The 11,119-nt window shown below is 35.7% G+C and overlaps 1 protein-coding gene across 1 annotated transcript in view; it reads right to left on the bottom strand.

The window, feature by feature from the left end:
- LOC135530426 (BTB/POZ domain-containing protein KCTD12-like) overlaps positions 1 to 48 on the bottom strand; it is a 1,640-nt gene extending 1,592 nt beyond the window's left edge. Inside the window, exon 1 of the mRNA XM_064958754.1 lies at positions 1 to 48. This exon is cut by the window's left edge and continues 1,592 nt beyond it. The gene's annotated coding sequence lies outside the window, so the exon portion shown is untranslated.
- Positions 49 to 11,119: the final 11,071 nt, after the last annotated feature.

Below are 11,119 nucleotides of genomic sequence, written 5' to 3'. Positions count from 1 at the left end.
AAAAAATAACAACAGTACAAATGTAACGGTTTTGTTTATATGGCTGGAGTTGTGTGGGAGGAGAAGAGGAGGAGGAGGAGACGGACTGGGGAGGCAGCAGAATACTGCTGAAAAGTTAACTCTTCACGGACAGAGTTTGTGACTTCCCTCAGTCAGTATGGAAGACGTCTCTTTTAGTAGAAGTAAAGCTCTGAAACCACTCATGCCCAGAGGTGTAAAGTAAATAAGTAAAAATACTTGAAAGTACTACTTACTGTAAGTAGTGGTTTTGGGGTATCTGTACTTTATATATATTTTTTATAACTTTTACTTTTACTTCACTATATTCCTGAAGAAAATAATGTTATTTTTAGTCCGTACATTTTCCTTGACACCCAAAAGTACTCGTTACATTTTGAATGCTTGGCAGAACAGGACAACTGTCCAATTCACGCACTTCTCCAGAGTCATCCCCACCGCCTCTGATCTGACGGACTCACTAAACAACACAAATGCTTCGTTTTTTTAAATGCGTGTTGGAGTGAGTCCTTGGATATCCTTCAAAAAAAGAAAATGCTGCCGTCTGGTTGGCTTAATATAAAGAAGGTGAAGTGATTTACACTTTTACTTTTGATACTAAAGTATATTTGAAACCAACTACTTTTAGACTTTTACTCAAGTATTTTTTTACTGGGTGACTTTCACTTTTACGTGAGTCATTTTCTATGAAGGTCTCTTTACTTTTACTACAGTTGGACAACTGAGTTATTTTTCCACCGCTGGTCAAGACAGGGAGAGACCGACATCTAGTGGGGATTGTTTATTTTTTAACCTTTATTTCACTAGGCAAGTCAGTTAAGAACAAATTCTTATTTTCAATGACTGCCTATGAACAGTGGGTTAACGACAGATGTGTACCTCATATTTCTGCACTAATTGTTATTTTGACCAATCAGATCAGATCTTTTGCCAATAATTGGGAAAAAGGGGTCAGAAATGGGCTGCCTGTATAAACTAAGTGATGGAGACTCTCCAATAGATAGAGACCCTCCAAGTTTTCAGTGGTCCAATAGATAGAGACCCTACAAGACAGCAGTGTTTCAATAGATAGAGACCCTACAAGACAACAGTGTTTCAATAGATAGAGACCCTACAAGACAACAGTGTTTCAATAGATAGAGACCCTACAAGACAGCAGTGTTTCAATAGATAGAGACCCTACAAGACAACAGTGTTTCAATAGATAGAGACCCTACAACACAACAGTGGTTCAATAGATAGAGACCCTACAAGACAACAGTGTTTCAATAGATAGAGACCCTACAAGACAACCATGTTTCAATTGATAGAGACCCTCCAAGACAACAGTGTTTCAATAGATAGAGACCCTACAAGACAACAGTGTTTCAATAGATCGAGACCCTACCAGACAACAGTGTTTCAATAGATAGAGACCCTACAAGACAACAGGGTTTCAATAGATAGAGACCCTACAAGACAACAGTGTTTCAATTGATAGAGACCCTACAAGACAACAGTGTTTCAATAGATAGAGACCCTACAAGACAACAGTGTTTCAATAGATAGAGACCCTACAAGACAACAGTGTTTCAATAGATAGAGACCCTACAAGACAACAGTGTTTCAATAGATAGAGACCCTACAAGACAACAGTGTTTCAATTGATAGAGACCCTACAAGACAACAGTGTTTCAATAGATAGAGACCCTACAAGACAACAGTGTTTCAATAGATAGAGGCCCTCCAAGACAACAGAGGTTCTCAATAGATAGAGACCCTACAAGAGAACAGTGTTTCAATAGGTAGAGACCCTACAGATAATTGAACAAGAGTGACATCTAGTGTACAATGTAGAAAATTGCAGATCGGACCATGACTTTGGCACATCTTAATTCTTATCACGTATCACCAGTGGAGAGAGAGCAGTAGCGCAGGCTATCTTCAGTGAGAGACTGAACAGAGACTCCTAGACAGTCCCGATAGTGGTCCTCTGAGAACATGATCTAAGGACCATTGACTTTAAAGAGCGGCCCCAGATCAGATGTCCCAGGGTGCACCACTGAGATAATAACCCTGGAGTGGAAATAGTCCTCTTGGGATCACTGGACTGTATAGTTCCTCAATGGCTCTAAACAGCTGTTTTATTTATTGACTCTTTAGCTATACATATGCAACACTTGGATTTATGACAGACAGGTGGTTCAACCAGCCAGTAGGAGCTGACTATTGGAGAGGAGCAGTCACAGCATTTCAAATGAAATCTGCTATATTATGGGTAAAATAGAATGGAACGGTATAGAATACAACAGAATAGAATACAACAGCATAGAATACAACAGAATAGAATACAACAGAATAGAATAGAATACAACAGAATAGAATACAACAGAATAGAATAGCATACAACAGAATAGAATACAACAGAATAGAATACAACAGAATAGAATAGAATACAACAGAATAGAATAGAATACAACAGAATAGAATAGAATACAACATCATAGAATACAAAATAATAGAATACAACAGAATAGAATACAATAGAATAGAATACAACAGAATAGAATACAAAATAATAGAATACAACAGAATAGAATAGAATTCAACATCATAGAATACAAAATAATAGAATACAACAGAATAGAATAGAATACAACAGAATAGAATACAACAGAATAGAATACAACAGAATAGAATAGAATACAACAGAATAGAATACAACAGAATAGAATACAACAGAATAGAATACAAAAGAATAGAATACAACAAAATACAATAGAATACAACAGAATAGAATAGAATACAACAGAATAGAATAGAATACAACATCATAGAATACAAAATAATAACATAAAACAGAATAGAATAGAATACAACAGAATAGAATACAACAAAATAGAATAGAATACAACAGAATATAATATAATACAACAGAATAGAATAGAATACAACAGAATAGAATACAACAGAATAGAATAGAATACAACAGAATAGAATATAATACAACAGAATAGAATAGAATACAACATCATAGAATACAAAATAATAGAATACAACAGAATAGAATACAACAGGATAGAAAACAACATAATAGAATAGAATACAACAGAATATAATAGAATACAACAGAATAGAATAGAATACAACATAATAGAATACAACAGAATAGAATAGAATATAATAGAATACAACAGAATAGAATACAACAGGATAGAATACAACATAATAGAATAGAATACAACAGAATAGAATACAACAGAATATAATAGAATACAACAGAATAGAATAGAATACAACATAATAGAATACAACAGGATAGAATACAATAGAATAGAATAGAATACAACAGAATATAATAGAATACAACATCATAGAATACAAAATAATAGAATACAACAGAATAGAATACAACAGGATAGAATACAAAATAATAGAATAGAATACAACAGAATAGAATACAACAGAATAGAATAGAATACAACAGAATAGAATAGAATACAACAGAATAGAATACAACAGAATATAATAGAATACAACAGAATAGAATAGAATACAACATAATAGAATACAACAGGATAGAATACAACATAATAGAATAGAATACAACAGAATAGAATACAACAGAATAGAATATAATACAACAGAATAGAATAGAATACAACATCATAGAATACAAAATAATAGAATACAACAGAATAGAATACAACAGGATAGAAAACAACATAATAGAATAGAATACAACAGAATATAATAGAATACAACAGAATAGAATAGAATACAACATAATAGAATACAACAGAATAGAATAGAATATAATAGAATACAACAGAATAGAATACAACAGGATAGAATACAACATAATAGAATAGAATACAACAGAATAGAATACAACAGAATATAATAGAATACAACAGAATAGAATAGAATACAACATAATAGAATACAACAGGATAGAATACAATAGAATAGAATAGAATACAACAGAATATAATAGAATACAACATCATAGAATACAAAATAATAGAATACAACAGAATAGAATACAACAGGATAGAATACAAAATAATAGAATAGAATACAACAGAATAGAATACAACAGAATAGAATAGAATACAACAGAATAGAATAGAATACAACAGAATAGAATACAACAGAATATAATAGAATACAACAGAATAGAATAGAATACAACATAATAGAATACAACAGGATAGAATACAACATAATAGAATAGAATACAACAGAATAGAATACAACAGAATATAATAGAATACAACAGAATAGAATAGAATACAACATCATAGAATACAAAATAATAGAATACAACAGAATAGAATACAACAGGATAGAAAACAACATAATAGAATAGAATACAACAGAATAGAATACAACAGAATACACAGAATAGAATAGAATACAACATCATAGAATACAACAGAATAGAATAGAATATAATAGAATACAACAGAATAGAATACAACAGGATAGAATACAACATAATAGAATAGAATACAACAGAATAGAATACAACAGAATATAATAGAATACAACAGAATAGAATAGAATACAACATAATAGAATACAACAGGATAGAATACAATAGAATAGAATAGAATACAACAGAATATAATAGAATACAACATCATAGAATACAAAATAATAGAATACAACAGAATAGAATACAACAGGATAGAATACAAAATAATAGAATAGAATACAACAGAATAGAATACAACAGAATAGAATAGAATACAACAGAATAGAATAGAATACAACAGAATAGAATACAACAGAATATAACAGAATACAACAGAATAGAATAGAATACAACATAATAGAATACAACAGGATAGAATACAACATAATAGAATAGAATACAACAGAATAGAATACAACAGAATAGAATACAACATAATAGAATAGAATACAACAGAATAGAATACAACAGAATAGAATAGAATACAACAGAATAGAATAGAATACAACAGAATATAATAGAATACAACAGAATAGAATAGAATACAACATCATAGAATACAAAATAATAGAATACAACAGAATAGAATACAACAGGATAGAAAACAACATAATAGAATAGAATACAACAGAATAGAATACAACAGAATATAATAGAATACAACAGAATAGAATAGAATACAGCATAATAGAATACAACAGAATAGAATAGAATATAATAGAATACAACAGAATAGAATACAACAGGATAGAATACAACATAATAGAATAGAATACAACAGAATAGAATACAACAGAATATAATAGAATACAACAGAATAGAATAGAATACAACATAATAGAATACAACAGGATAGAATACAATAGAATAGAATAGAATACAACAGAATATAATAGAATACAACATCATAGAATACAAAATAATAGAATACAACAGAATAGAATACAACAGGATAGAATACAAAATAATAGAATAGAATACAACAGAATAGAATACAACAGAATAGAATAGAATACAACAGAATAGAATAGAATACAACAGAATAGAATAGAATACAACAGAATAGAATACAACAGAATATAACAGAATACAACAGAATAGAATACAACAGAATATAATAGAATACAACAGAATAGAATACAACAGAATAGAATACAACAGAATAGAATAGAATACAACATCATAGAATACAAAATAATAGAATACAACAGAATAGAATACAACAGGATAGAAAACAACATAATAGAATAGAATACAACAGAATAGAATACAACAGAATACAACAGAATAGAATAGAATACAACATAATAGAATACAACAGAATAGAATAGAATATAATAGAATACAACAGAATAGAATACAACAGGATAGAATACAACATAATAGAATAGAATACAACAGAATAGAATACAACAGAATATAATAGAATACAACAGAATAGAATAGAATACAACATAATAGAATACAACAGGATAGAATACAATAGAATAGAATAGAATACAACAGAATATAATAGAATACAACATCATAGAATACAAAATAATAGAATACAACAGAATAGAATACAACAGGATAGAATACAAAATAATAGAATAGAATACAACAGAATAGAATACAACAGAATAGAATAGAATACAACAGAATAGAATAGAATACAACAGAATAGAATACAACAGAATATAACAGAATACAACAGAATAGAATAGAATACAACATAATAGAATACAACAGGATAGAATACAACATAATGGAATAGAATACAACAGAATAGAATACAACAGAATATAATAGAATACAACAGAATAGAATAGAATACAACATAATAGAATGCAACAGAATAGAATAGAATATAATAGAATACAACAGAATAGAATACAACAGGATAGAATACAACATAATAGAATAGAATACAACAGAATAGAATACAGCAGAATATAATAGAATACAACAGAATAGAATAGAATACAACAGAATAGAATACAACAGAATATAACAGAATACAACAGAATAGAATAGAATACAACATAATAGAATACAACAGGATAGAATACAACATAATAGAATAGAATACAACAGAATAGAATACAACAGAATATAATAGAATACAACAGAATAGAATAGAATACAACATCATAGAATACAAAATAATAGAATACAACAGAATAGAATACAACAGGATAGAAAACAACATAATAGAATAGAATACAACAGAATAGAATAGAATATAATAGAATACAACAGAATAGAATACAACAGGATAGAATACAACAGAATATAATACAACAGAATACAACAGAATAGAATACAACAGAATAGAATACAACAGAATACAACAGAATGGAATACAACAGGATAGAATACAACAGGATAGAATACAACAGAATAGAACAGGATAGAATACAACAGAATAGAATAGAATACAACAGGATAGAATACAACAGAATAGAACAGGATAGAATACAACAGAATAGAACAGAATAGAATAGAATACAACAGAATAGAATACAACAGGATAGAATACAACAGAATATAATACAACAGAAAACAACAGAATAGAATACAACAGAATAGAATACAACAGAATAGAATACAACATGATAGAATACAACAGAATACAACAGAATAGAATACAACAGAATAGAATACAACAGGATAGAATACAACAGAATACAACAGAATAGAATACAACAGAATAGAACAGAATAGAATAATAAATAATAGAATACAACTGAATAGAATACAACAGAATAGAATACAACAGAATAGAATACAACAGAATAGAACAGAATAGAATACAACAGGATAGAATACAACAGAATAGAATACAACAGAATAGAACAGAATAGAATAATAAATAATAGAATACAACAGAATAGAACAGTATAGAACAGAACAGATTAGAGAACGAATAACGATAGAATAACGGTATTTTTATTTAGAGAGAACCTCCATATCTCTGTCCCTCAGTATCTGTTCTAGATTAGACATTCCTGGTTAGACCAATTCTCAAATCATTTCATCACATACAGGGCCTTGGGAAAGTATTCAGACCCCTTGGCTTTTCCCACATTTTGTTACGTTACAGTCTGATTCTAAAACGGATTCAATACCAAACACATCCTCAGCAATCTACCCACAATACCCCATAATGCCCTTCCCTTTTTCAGGATGACAACGCCCCTGTGGTCAAAAGCGATGTCCATGCAGAAATGGTTTGTCAAGCACGGTGTGGAAGAACTTGACTGGCCTGCACAAAGCCCTGACCTCAACCCCATCGAAAACCTTTGGGATGAATTGGAACGCCGACTGAGAGCCAGGACTAATCGCCCAACATCAGTGCCCGACCTCACTAATGCTCTTGTGGCTGAATGGAAGCAAGTCCCTGCAACAATGTTCCAACATCTAGTGGAAAGCCTTCCCTGAAGAGTGGAGGCTGTTATAGCAGCAAAGGGGGACCAACTCCATATTAATGACTTCCCAGAAGAGTGGTGGCTGTTATAGCAGCAAAGGGGGACCAACTCCATATTAAAGCCTTCCCAGGAGAGTGGAGGCTGTTATAGCAGCAAAGGGGGACCAACTCCATATTAAAGCCTTCCCTGAAGAGTGGAGGCTGTTATAGCAGCAAAGGGGGGACCAACTCCATATTAATGACTTCCCAGAAGAGTGGAGGCTGTTATAGCAGCAAAGGGGGGGGGGCAACTCCATATTAATGACTTCCCTGAAGAGTGGAGGCTGTTATAGCAGCAAAGGGGGACCAACTCCATATTAATGACTTCCCAGAAGAGTGGATGCTGTTATAGCAGCAAAGGGGGGACCTACTCCATATTAATGACTTCCCAGAAGAGTGGAGGCTGTTATAGCAGCAAAGGGGGGTCCAACTCCATATTAATGACTTCCCAGAAGAGTGGAGGCTGTTATAGCAGCAAAGGGGGGTCCAACTCCATATTAATGACTTCCCAGAAGAGTGGAGGCTGTTATAGCAGCAAAGGGGGGTCCAACTCCATATTAATGCCTTCCCAGAAGAGTGGAGGCTGTTATAGCAGCAAAGGGGGGGGACCAACTCCATATTAATGACTTCCCTGAAGAGTGGAGGCTGTTATAGCAGCAAAGGGGGTCCAACTCCATATTAATGCCTTCCCAGAAGAGTGGAGGCTGTTATAGCAGCAAAGGGGGGTCCAACTCCATATTAATGACTTCCCAGAAGAGTGGAGGCTGTTATAGCAGCAAAGGGGGGTCCAACTCCATATTAATGCCTTCCCAGAAGAGTGGAGGCTGTTATAGCAGCAAAGGGGGGGGGGGGACCAACTCCATATTAATGACTTCCCTGAAGAGTGGAGGCTGTTATAGCAGCAAAGGGGGGACCAACTCCATATTAATGACTTCCCAGAAGAGTGGAGGCTGTTATAGCAGCAAAGGGGGACCAACTCCATATTAAAGCCTTCCCTGAAGAGTGGAGGCTGTTATAGCAGCAAAGGGGGGACCAACTCCATATTAATGACTTCCCAGAAGAGTGGAGGCTGTTATAGCAGCAAAGGGGGGGGGGGACCAACTCCATATTAATGACTTCCCTGAAGAGTGGAGGCTGTTATAGCAGCAAAGGGGGGTCCAACTCCATATTAATGCCTTCCCAGAAGAGTGGAGGCTGTTATAGCAGCAAAGGGGGGGTCCAACTCCATATTAATGACTTCCCAGAAGAGTGGAGGCTGTTATAGCAGCAAAGGGGGGACCAACTCCATATTAATGCCTTCCCAGAAGAGTGGAGGCTGTTATAGCAGCAAAGGGGGGGGGGGGACCAACTCCATATTAATGACTTCCCTGAAGAGTGGAGGCTGTTATAGCAGCAAAGGGGGGACCAACTCCATATTAATGACTTCCCAGAAGAGTGGAGGCTGTTATAGCAGCAAAGGGGGGACCAACTCCATATTAAAGCCTTCCCAGGAGAGTGGAGACTGTTATAGCAGCAAAGGGGGGACCAACTCCATATTAATGACTTCCCAGAAGAGTGGAGGCTGTTATAGCAGCAAAGGGGGGTCCAACTCCATATTAATGACTTCCCAGAAGAGTGGAGGCTGTTATAGCAGCAAAGGGGGGTCCAACTCCATATTAATGCCTTCCCAGAAGAGTGGAGGCTGTTATAGCAGCAAAGGGGGGGGGGGGACCAACTCCATATTAATGACTTCCCAGGAGAGTGGAGACTGTTATAGCAGCAAAGGGGGGACCAACTCCATATTAATGACTTCCCTGGAGAGTGGAGGCTGTTATAGCAGCAAGGGGGGACCACCTCCATATTAATGACTTCCCAGAAGAGTGGAGGCTGTTATAGCAGCAAAGGGGGACCAACTCCATATTAATGACTTCCCTGAAGAGTGGAGGCTGTTATAGCAGCAAAGGGGGACCAACTCCATATTAATGACTTCCCAGAAGAGTGGAGGCTGTTATAGCAGCAAAGGGGGACCAACTCCATATTAATGACTTCCCTGAAGAGTGGAGGCTGTTATAGCAGCAAAGGGGGACCAACTCCATATTAATGACTTCCCTGAAGAGTGGAGGCTGTTATAGCAGCAAAGGGGGGTCCAACTCCATATTAATGACTTCCCAGAAGAGTGGAGGCTCTTATAGCAGCAAAGGGGGGACCAACTCCATATTAATGACTTCCCTGAAGAGTGGAGGCTGTTATAGCAGCAAAGGGGGACCAACTCCATATTAATGACTTCCCAGAAGAGTGGAGGCTGTTATAGCAGCAAAGGGGGACCAACTCCATATTAATGCCTTCCCAGAAGAGTGGAGGCTGTTATAGCAGCAAAGGGGGACCAACTCCATATTAATGACTTCCCTGAAGAGTGGAGGCTGTTATAGCAGCAAAGGGGGGACCAACTCCATATTAATGACTTCCCAGAAGAGTGGAGGCTGTTATAGCAGCAAAGGGGGACCAACTCCATATTAATGACTTCCCTGAAGAGTGGAGGCTGTTATAGCAGCAAAGGGGGACCAACTCCATATTGATGACTTCCCTGAAGAGTGGAGGCTGTTATAGCAGCAAAGGGGGTCCAACTCCATATTAATGCCTTCCCTGAAGAGTGGAGGCTGTTATAGCAGCAAGGGGGGGACCAACTCCATATTAATGACTTCCCAGAAGAGTGGAGGCTGTTATAGCAGCAAAGGGGGGTCCAACTCCATATTAATGCCTTCCCAGAAGAGTGGAGGCTGTTATAGCAGCAAAGGGGGGGACCAACTCCATATTAATGACTTCCCTGAAGAGTGGAGGCTGTTATAGCAGCAAAGGGGGACCAACTCCATATTGATGACTTCCCTGAAGAGTGGAGGCTGTTATAGCAGCAAAGGGGGGTCCAACTCCATATTAATGCCTTCCCTGAAGAGTGGAGGCTGTTATAGCAGCAAGGGGGGGCAACTCCATATTAATGACTTCCCAGAAGAGTGGAGGCTGTTATAGCAGCAAAGGGGGACCAACTCCATATTAATGACTTCCCTGAAGAGTGGAGGCTGTTATAGCAGCAAAGGGGGACCAACTCCATATTAATGCCTTCCCAGAAGAGTGGAGGCTGTTATAGCAGCAAAGGGGGTCCAACTCCATATTAATGCCTTCCCTGAAGAGTGGAGGCTGTTATAGCAGCAAGGGGGGGG

The sequence above is a fragment of the Oncorhynchus masou genome, unplaced genomic scaffold (genome assembly GCF_036934945.1).
Source record: "Oncorhynchus masou masou isolate Uvic2021 unplaced genomic scaffold, UVic_Omas_1.1 unplaced_scaffold_1340, whole genome shotgun sequence".
Taxonomy (NCBI): domain Eukaryota; kingdom Metazoa; phylum Chordata; class Actinopteri; order Salmoniformes; family Salmonidae; genus Oncorhynchus; species Oncorhynchus masou.
Note: the sequence above shows the minus strand (reverse complement) of the source record. Positions and strands in the feature narration are given on the sequence as shown.